This window comes from Ovis canadensis, chromosome 2 (genome assembly GCF_042477335.2).
Source record: "Ovis canadensis isolate MfBH-ARS-UI-01 breed Bighorn chromosome 2, ARS-UI_OviCan_v2, whole genome shotgun sequence".
Lineage (NCBI taxonomy): Eukaryota > Metazoa > Chordata > Mammalia > Artiodactyla > Bovidae > Ovis > Ovis canadensis.
This window is the reverse complement of record NC_091246.1, coordinates 71,549,773-71,560,277: the sequence shown is the minus strand read 5'-3', so window position 1 is coordinate 71,560,277 and position 10,505 is coordinate 71,549,773. Positions and strand designations below refer to the sequence as shown.

Genomic DNA, 10,505 nt, shown 5'->3' with positions numbered 1-10,505 from the left:
CTTTCTTAAAAAACTTATTTCATATTAAAAAATATACTTACTCATCTTTGGCTGCATTGGGTCTTAGCTGTAGCGCAACGGGATATTTGTGGCAGCCTGTGTGCTTCTCCCTAGCTGTGGTTCCAGAGTGCAAGAGCTCTGTAGACGCAGTGCTCGGGCTTAGGTGTTCCATGACATCAGGGATCTTAGTTCCCCAACCAGGGATCAAACCTGTGTGCCCTGCACTGGAAGGTGGATTCTCAACCACTGGAGATTCTGGTGATTTGTTGTCAATCATTGGCATTCCTCGGCTTGCAGAAGCATTACCCTGATCTTGCCATCACATGGCATTCTCCTTATGTGTGTCTTCTCCGTGTTCATATTTCCTGTTTTTCAATGGACTCAGTCATATTGGATTAGTGCCCACCCTAGTGACCTCCACCTGGGGCAGACCTCAACTGCAGTTCTTCAGAAACACGCCAGTGTGCAGATGTGTGTTGCCTTGCCCCCTTAATCCTAGAGGTGGAGATTGAAATCATCAGGATCCAGGCCCTAGCAGAGGGATTAAAGGGAACTCTGGGTTTCTCTTCCTGCCCTTTCAGTCTTCCTGTTGCTTATCACTCCATCCCATGCCTTCTGGCGGTCTCTGTCTCCTCAGATCCCCGTGAGAGGAAGTTGTCAAACCCTCCCAACCTGTTGCCCCTGCTTTGCAATCGATCCTGCTTGGTCTCTGCAGTGTCACCCAGAGCCCGCCAATCCCCCTGGGTGAGTCCTGCTGGTGGGGAAGGGCCGGGGTGGGTGGAGGTGTGACAGGGCATTGATGGGGCTTCCTGTGGCAGTGGGGCCCAGGCTACACGTCAGAAAACACCTGCTTCATCACTTTTTTTGCTTGTTTCTTCTTTTACCAGAGGTGAGCTTATCAACGGTGGGGGGGGGGGGGGGCGCGGGGAACACTGCCATCTGTGAACCTTATATTGTGAGCCAGGCTGTGTTCTAGGGACTTTATATACAACACCTCACTGTATTTTCCTTATGTTACTCAGTGTTTTATAGTTTCCAAAGTATATTTTCTCATCTGAACTTCACTGCATCCTTTGGAGAGTTTATTTCCACTTTTGGATGGGAAGTCACTAGACTGATGTCACCCGATATGTGATATAGGTAGGACTGAAACCTAGTTCACAGAGGCAGCCAGGCTTTCCCGTGGGAACAACTGAAGGTCCCTCCTGTTCTGTGGAACCTTTCAGAATTTGTCTCCTTCTAAGACCCCTGTCAGAGAAGGCAGTGGCACCCCACTCCAGTACTCTTGCCTGGAAAATCCCATGGATGGAGGAGCCTGGTGGGCTGCAGTCCATGGGGTCACTAAGAGTCAGACACGACTGAGTCACTTCACTTTCACTTTTCACTTTCATGCATTGGAGAAGGAAATGGCAACCCACTCCAGTGTTCTTGCCTGGAGAATTCCAGGGATTGGGGAGCCTGGTGGGCTGCCATCTATGGGGTCGCACAGAGTCGGACACGACTGAAGCGACTTAGCAGCAGCAGCAGCAATACCCCTGTGGAAGACGGCCCCACCTACGAGCCCTGCCCCATCCTGACATTTGTGTGTACGTCCCTCTCTCGCCTGCATTCATGCAGGCACACACATGAGCCCTGTGATCTCGCTTTTGGGAAGAAACCGTGACGAGAATTTGATAGGCTCTCTTGAGGGTTCTACGTCCTCCCCATTAGCACGTACCAGCCTCTGCTCCCAAGAGACCCATCAGCCCAGGGCTGTCATAATTCCTAGCTGGTGTTTCTGTCTGGAAACTGCTATCTATTCTTTGTGGAGCACAGGTCTGGCATGCAGTGGGTGTTCTGTGAAGAATGGTGGTGGTCTGTTTTTATGTATTAGAAAACTTGCATAAAAAATTACCCCAAATTTGGCAGCTTGCAACAACATGTATGTGCTATCTCCTAGTTTCTGTGGGACAGGAATGCAGGCAAGATTTAACTGGGTGCTTCTGGCTTAGAGTCTCTTATGAGGTGGCCATCAAGCTGTCACCCCAGTCCTGCAATCATCTGGGGCTGGTGGGTCTACTTCAAGTTCATTCCTGGGATGGGGTTGTTCATAGGCCGCACTTGCTGTCTGGCTAGTGGCTTGGATTCCCTCAGCATGCAGGCCTCCCCACTGAGCTTCCTGATGGTCCTCAGAACATGGCAGCTGGCTTCTTCTAGAGCTAGTGACTTGAGAGAGAGCCCAAGGCAGAAGGTGCAGTCTGCTGTTACCTAATCTCAGGTGTGACATAGCATCGCTTCTGCCTGTCCTGTAGATCTCATTGATCAGGGCTGGGATGGTGTGGGAGAGACTAGGCAAGGGGTGGGGTCATTGGGAGCTGTCTTGCAGGCCTGTCTGCACAATTTGTCTGTGTAAGTATTTAGTATTTTCAGAGAACTTCTCATACATGTCTCATTAAAAAAACTTTTTATCCTCATGGATTTAATCTCATTTTCCCTGTAAATTAAAAGCCTGTCAAAGGAAGAGAATGTCACATTTCTACATCACTTGCCCCTTGCTGTCCCCAATCCTCCCAACCCATACTAGTAAACGAAACAGAATAAACTGAGCTTCTATGGATTTGGAAAGAGTATTTTTGCATGAATTAGGTAGGCTGCTTTTCTTTTGGCCTCTGTGAAATGGGATGCAGAGAAGAAAGGGCTGGACCAGATGTTCTCTAAGGACCCTTCCAGCTGGAAGATCTTGTTCTAAAGTGGATGGGACCGTACCCATGTGACAGGTGCAAAAACCAAGGCAGAGAAGGGAGGCAACCCAACTGCCCCAGCGCAGTCTATGGCAAAGCTGGGAGCGGAGCAGCAGCCTCAGGACTCTTGGGACTGGTTAAATCTGAGCCAGCCAGCACTTTGCCTGTTGTCTTAGTAGTGTTACTAGTACTGCTAGTTCTCTGACCACCACCACCACTACCTCTGCCATTCATTCCGTGCTTACTAGTTGCCACGTCCATTTCAAGGGTTTATGTTATTCACATGAGCCACAGTAACCCTAGGCCATAGGAACGATTCTCACTTCCCAGGGAACTGACCTAACCTTCAGTGACTTTTTCCCAAATGATTGGCCCCAAGTCACCAAGGAATGAGTAGGAAGCGAGGGTGTGACATTTCGAGGCTGGGGGAGGGTGTAGGGAAGCAGGACGCACCAGGCGCTGGGGGCCTTCCTCCCAGCCTCCCCTCCCTCCCTTCCCCCTGGAGCCATCTGGCAAGGCAGCTGCACTGCCAGCATCTGCCACACCCCATCACCCTCTGCTGAGAGGGTGAAGTGACCCCCAGGGACACCCCTGTGCAGGATGACTTGGGCTCTGAAACTGTCTGACTATGTCTCGTGGGTGGACTGCTACACTCTGAGCCAAATACAAGACAGGGAAGAAAATGTAATGTACTCCTTTACAGAAAATGTGACTTCAGGCTGCAGAAGCAGCTGTCAGTGTGGTGGGCTGAGACAGGAGTAAGGCCTCCAAATGCACCCTCTGGGTGGCTGTCCTCCCCTCCCCGAGTCGGCCTTAGGATGAGGCTAAGCCTCTGCCATTCCTTCACAGACCCTGGGCCTCCTCTCCTCCTGTCTCAGAATGTTCACCTCTCATTCCCTGGATTTAGACTGCTCATCTTGCCCTCCTCCTTGACATGCTATGGCCTACCAAACAAAGGCCTGAGTGCGTGCGTGTTAAGTCGCTTCAGTCATGTCCAACTCTGTGCGACCCCATGGACTCTAGCCCCCTGCCCAGGCTCCTCTGTCCACGGGATTCTCCAGGCAAGAATACTGAAGTGAGTTGCTGTGCCCTCCTCTAGGGGATTGGCCCAATCCAGGGATTGAACCCATGGCTCTTACGTCCCCTGCATTGGCAGGCAGGTCCTTTACACCAGCACCACCCGGGAAGCCCTTAGTATCAGCTCTGAAAACTTCCAAAAGGAGTTCCAGCTTCTCCTTGAGGCCAGGGGCTGTGAACACCTAGGTCTGCTGATTCACTCGAGAGACTGTTAGAAGAAGAAAATTACCTTGTTATGCTCGGGCGTCTTTTCCAGTGAAGAGAAGGCAAAACTTCACAGCTCACTACATCATCTTTCATGTATTTCTTCCAGACACCTTATACTTCCGGAATTACTCTCCCAATCTCATGTGCAGGAAACTGAGGCTTGGAGAGGTTCAGCAACTAGCCCAGGTTAGACGGTCAGTGAGCAACAGAGTCAGGATTTGGACTCAGGCATGTGCAGCCTGAGCCACCGGCTGTGGGCCTGGCAGCAGTGAGCGCCTATCACACACTGGGCTAGACACTTTCTGGCTTTGATTTTAAGCCTTGCTACAACCTTGTGAGATAGGTTTTGGGGGCCACTTTATGGATGAGAAAACAGGCTCAGCAAGGTTAAGTAACATGCCCAAGGACACAGAGCTTAGCCTTGGCAGGAATCGAGACATTTGGAATGCCCTTGAAGGGCCTTCCTTCCTCCAGTCTTCAGGGCCAAGAGGCAGTTCCAAGCTGTAGGTGCTCCAGATTAGAACAGCCCTTAGTGAGACTCCACAGTTGCATCAGAAGGATGCAGGGTGGATCCAGGACCGCATGTCCCTCCCTTCTGCTCAGGGCTGCATCACTACACCGGCCCCGAGACCGGCAGGACCATCTCCCTGCCCCTTCAGCCATGGTTATGACAGTCGCTACAGATTCCCTGGAGGAGGAACACTCCAGTGTTCTTCCCTGAAAAACCCCATGGACAGAGGAGCCTGGTGGCTACCGTCCATGGGGTCACAAAAGAGTCAGACACGACTAAAGCCACTGAAGCAGCACAGGAAGCCTGGGACTGCTGGGGCCTTCCTCAGCCCCCTGACTTTCACTCCGATACCCCTTTTCTGATCTCGTCTCCTCCCCTTTCCAAATTCTACAGTATTTCCCTGCTGGTCCCTGGAATTGGGGTCAGCAATTCCCTCTGCGCGCTTAGCCTTTCCTTTGGATGTTGAATGCTCTTGCCTCCATAATCAGATTACATGTTTTGCCATGGGAGCACTATTGGTCGAGATGGATTGTCCTCTCATGGGACTGTTCTCTGCTTTGCAGGGCTTTTAGCATCCTTGGCCCCTCTGCACATTAAATGCCAGTGAGATGACAATGAACCTCACTGTGACTTGACTCTCCTGAAAGATCCTGTTCACCTGCGCTTCAATCAAGTGGTTTCTGTCCAACAGCCCTTCCCTACTGGGCCTGCTGTCCTTGCTCCTTATTGCTGCCTCCAGATCACTCTGCCTGCCTTCTCCCTAACTGCTCTGAACTAAATGTAAATTGCACATCATTAGACCTCTTCCCCTTCTGATCACCACCATCTACTGATCTCCAGGCCCTCCCTCTAATTCCTTGTAGAGGGGGCCCTGGTTCCCTCTCCAACACCACTCCTCTCTCATTCCTGGTGACCCTAACATTTCTGTAGACGAGACTTCCAGGACTTCCCTGGTGGTCCATTGGTTAAGATTCTGAGCTTCCACTGCAAGGGACCCTGGTTCAGTCCCTGGTCAGGGAACTAAGGTCCCACATGCTGAGTGGTGTGGCCAAAAAAAAAAAAGCTTTCAGCAATGAGACTTCCAGGGCCTTGCCTCTCAGGTCCTTCACCTAGCCTTCTTTAATGGTTGTATGTGCTGTCTTACTTCAGACACTCACTCCCCTGGTCTTATCCTAGAAGCTGTCATTAAGGGAACTGCAGCCTTTCCCTAAAGTCAGTTTCAATTGTCCCATATTTCGTTCATCACTTTCTATTTTTCCAGTTCATGTCTGAACTTCTAAAATCCTTCACCGCACCAGGGCTACACTGCATGGAACCGTCTGCCTTTTGCTTATTCCTCATGCCTTCGCTAGGTGTGTTCTTGCCCCAGGGCATTTGCTCTGCTCTTCCCCAGATACCTAGGGGTTGGGTAACTCCTCACCTTCTTCTGCTTCAGTAGCGTCCTTCACAGTGGGACTTCCCTGGGGACCCTCCCGCTGATATTACTACCCCTTATTCTCTCATGGTTTATTTGCCTCCGTTATACTTAACACTAAGATAATATAGATTTTCATTTTTATTTACTCCTCTAGGGTGGACGTTTAATGAGGGCAGGGCGTTTTGTTCACTGTAACCCAGTGCCTAGAACAGTGCTTGGCACACAGATGGTTATCCGTAAATATTTGTTGAAGGGAAAATATGTGCTAAGGCTGCATTCTGAACTCAGTCCAGTCAGACTACAAAGTTCCTCCTCCTACTCCATGTTCTTTCAAAATGAACTCTGGGTAGGGATTAGACTGTGAAAGCTACTGAGTGAGTAGCTTTTCTCAGGATATGGGGAGGAGCATAGGGAAGGGACGCCAGGACACACCGAGATGTGGGTGACTGGCAAAATAGTACCAACTCCAGTTTTGAGCAAAGGTGAAAATTCAGAGGGTTTGCTGATCTCATGAAGGCACAGAGCCAGTCTCACTGCTGCTTTACTCTGTTCTGTCTTCTTTTTCTTCCCTTCTTAATCTCCCTGTCTTCCCTATTCGATTTATTGTTCTGTTTTTCTTTCCTCTTTCCCTCTCTCCCTCACATTTTCTTACCTCTCACTCCTTGACCCCTTTTCTCCTCTCCTTAGCTTTCTCAAAAAGAACAGAGCACATCATTTTTTTTGGAAAGAATTTTAATTTTTACTATGTGGGAAGAATGAAATTGCCCCCTTTCTGGAGATTCCCTTGAGCACCCTGCTCTTTAATGAAATAAATGGCCTGGAGGAAGATGTGGTGAGTGGAGGGTGGTTGGTGGGTCTGTCCATGCTGAGATTCTTTCTCCCTCTCTGTTTGGCCTCTGATGTCCTTGGGAGATGGACAGGGCTGGGCAAACTTACCACTGGTCCTGGGACCTGTGCTACTTCTGGAAAGGAATAAATGACAGCCTAGGGATGTTGAAGAAATTTGAAAGCCCTCCTGACGGTGAATCTTGCAGCTGGTAGAAAAGCATGACCCTGTTCCTGAATGCCAGGGTTTCATTTCCTTGGATAAGTTGGCCTAAAGGATGCTGGTTTCTCTGCCTTCTCAATGAATTAGGCTCCAGCTGTTGCAAGTGGTGGAACCAAGGGGTATAGTTCTGATGGTGGGACACCCACCCCGCCAGGGGGAAGTGGCGGGGCCCAGGAATGTGCACCACACAGTTTGGTGGGCTTCATCCGGATGTGTATGCAGTAGCAAGGGAAGAATGAGGATCGGTCTCCAGTGAACTCGAGTGCAAATCTTTACTGTGTTATTTTCTGCCTCTGAAGCCATGCTCCTGTTACTTAACTGCTTTGTGCCTTAGTTTCCTCTTCTATCGAGAGGAGATCAGGACTGGAGATGATGTGTGATAATGGTAATGAGGGCAGTGATGCAGATGAACGTGAATTAGCATGTTTACTCTGTGCCAGAACTGTTCTAAGTGTGCCCATTAGTCCCCATGAAGTGCCCAGAACACTGTTTGGCACATAAGGGCCATTTAATACATTTTAGGTAGCATTATATGCAGTGGTGTGTAGCAGTCACTTTGGGGATATGACCCTTTAAGACACATGGTTATTTGAAGTCATTTCTCTGTGGTGAAATGGAGAAGTTCAGCTTCCCTGGAACCTTGCTAGAGAAAAGAGTATTCATCTAGGTGGATTAGGTTATGACTGCAGAAAGAAACAACTGCAAAATCTCAGTAGCTTTACCCAACAGAAGAGTATTTCTCACTACATGTCAAGATGGGGTCAACCCAAGTTCTGCTGATCATTGTCACTCAGAGCTGTGAGCTGATGGATACTCCATCTTGAAATCTGTTTCCATAATTACCAAGTCAGAAAGAAAGGAAGACTGGAATACAGATGCAGCAATTAAATGCTTCTGTCCAGAAGTTATACATGTCTCTCTTGCTCACATGTGTTTGGCCAAAGCAAGCCACTTGGCCACACATAACTTGAATGTGGTGGAGAAATACAATCTACCATGCGTATATTCCAGGAGAATGAAAGCATTTAACAGCTCAATGACATGGACCCTAATGACCACCATGAAGGGCATGCTCTGGATAGTGGATGTTAATGGCATTGTTTATAAAGAATGGATAAGAGCTACCATGAGCTGAGTACCTAGTATATGATAGGAGTGTGCCAAGGACAGCATTCATGTATCAGCTAATCATAATCTCATTATGGTAAGGTAGAATTGGAGGCTCGGGCATGTTTCCTAACAAAGGCATCATAGGTATTAAGGATAGCATGAACACAGTCTGCTCAGGTTTTCTAGATTTACAGAGAAATCCTTTAAAAAGAACAGTGTACTAGGAGACTCAGAGACTGGTTTCTAGTCCCTCTTCTTAATTTTTAAAGTCTGAGCATGTGTGAGGATGGCAAACATGTCTTGAGTGTCAACTCTGACAGATTTGTGTTGGCTGCTGGAGAGCTGCAGTAAGAAAGCTTTCCAATGGGAAAGAGTAACGTGAGATTGATTAACAATGTCTGCTGTGGGCACGGGGTGGGTGGCAGCATGAAAAACAGATGTTTGCCATCTCTGGGCATATTTCTTAACTTCTCTGTGCTTCAGTTACATCACTGATGAAGCAAGGTTAATGAAGCTTGTATGAGGGAAGGTAGTAGACTGTTCAGGATGGTTTCTTGATGTCTTCAGAGGCCACCAAAATGTGTGTTCCTAGCTGCAAATATTGCAACTTACTGTATGCACACTGTTCCATCATGAAGTCATGAGAATCCGTTTATATGTGTAGGATGGGGCTGAGGAAGGCAGTTCAACAAACTGAGTCATTGAAAATTGCCCCTAAGGAGAGTCGAGCTGGAGGCCTTTGACGGGAAGAATGGATCACTTATTGGCAGCTAAAGGAGCCAGTCATCACCGTGCTACCGGATTTCTGTGAACTGGACACGGCTCCTAGTCTTTAAATCCAAGGGCTCTGTTTCTCAGTCTGGGCTGATATGTTGGGGAGATTCAGATCCTCAGATAAACATCTCATCTTTTCAGCAGTGATTTAGGGAATATGAGCAATGTGTTTTTATTAAGCTAGGCAAGGTGGATTAGGATCCAAATGGAAAATAGATGACACACTCAGAGATTTCATCAAAGAGATTTAATAAAGATTCTTTTAAAAGATCCAGTGACACATACTATAAATTGTAAGTATTTTTTTTTTTTAGCAAAAATAGATTTGAACTGAGCAGTGCCAAACCAGAAGTGATGATTAGGAGTCTTCCACCAGTGAGGTTTCCCCAGTGGCTCAGATGGTAAAGAATCCATCTGCAATGCAGGAGACCTGGGTTCAATTCCTGGCTTGGGAAGATCCCCTGGAGAAGGGAACAGCCACTCCAGTATTCTTGCCTCGAGAACCCCATGGACAGAGGAGCCTGGTGGGCTACAGTCTATGGGGTCCCAAAGAGTCACACATGACTGAGCGACTTTCGTTTTCACTTTCCACCAGCAGGAGCTAGAGGAAAGACTTAAAGAGAAAAGACAGAAGAAAAGCAAGGACATTATTTGGCTGGGTATAGCCTGAGCCTTGTTTGGGAAATGCTAGCTGGCTATTTGTCATTGTGCTTAGATTTTTTTTTAACTTTGAAGCATGTATTGGCAGAGATTTTGGTTTCTATGTATAGGCTGATGGGGTATTAGAACCAACTTGTTCTAATATCCTCCTTGTATCATTTAACAGTTCTGTTTACAGACATGTGGTCAGGATTAAGGAAGCCAACAAGGGGTGGTGAGATGCTCAGGGATTAGCAAGAGCAGGAGAACTCCATCACTTGTAGGCCCTCGGGGTGAAGGTTGGGAGTCACTAAATGATGATGATGGTCCTTTTAGAGCTCTTTTAAAATTTTAGGTATGTATTTATTTTTGGCTGTGCTGAGTCTTTGCTGTTGCACGGGCTTTTGTCTAGTTGTGGCACACAGGATTCTCATTGTGCTGGCTCTTGCTGCTGTGGAGCACCGGCTCTAGGGCACACGGGCCCTAGCAGTTGTGGCACGCGGGCTCTAGAGCACAGGCTCAGTAGCTGCGGCGCGCTGATTTAGGCTTAGCTACTCAGCAGTATGTGGGATCTTCCTGGATCGGGGATGGAACCCATGTCTCCTGCCCTGGCAGGTGGATCCGTTACCGCTGAGCCAGCAGGAGCGCTCTTTTGCTGTTGGTGTGCCTGCTTTAGAAAATTTTATATTCTTTTCTCTTTAACAAAAGAGGCCATTCCAGCCCACCAGTTGAACTGACAACCTCTGCTTCCAGTTCTATCTGTGTTGTCCTGGAAACCCGTCTAAGCTTCTGGGCCAGACCAGGGGGGTTGTCTTAATTTCTTCTCTTGGTACCACTCTCCCCCCAAAATCCACACAGTCCTCTTGACCTCAGAGCAGATGCCTCCATGAGGGTGAAAGACGAAATGTTTTTAACTGCATTGCCAACTCTGGCAGCCTGTAGCCATATGTGGCTGTTTATGAAATTGATTACCCACTCATCTGATGATGGACACTTAGGTTG

At 48.3% G+C, this 10,505-nt stretch overlaps 1 long non-coding RNA gene across 1 annotated transcript in view; it reads left to right on the top strand.

Moving 5' to 3' along the window:
- Positions 1–637: 637 nt before the first annotated feature.
- The window catches only part of LOC138433573 (uncharacterized), a 315,433-nt gene continuing 305,565 nt past the window's right edge, over positions 638–10,505 (top strand). Inside the window, exon 1 of the long non-coding RNA XR_011254360.1 lies at positions 638–744. This is a non-coding gene — a long non-coding RNA (uncharacterized lncRNA). The remainder of the gene's footprint in view (positions 745–10,505) is intronic.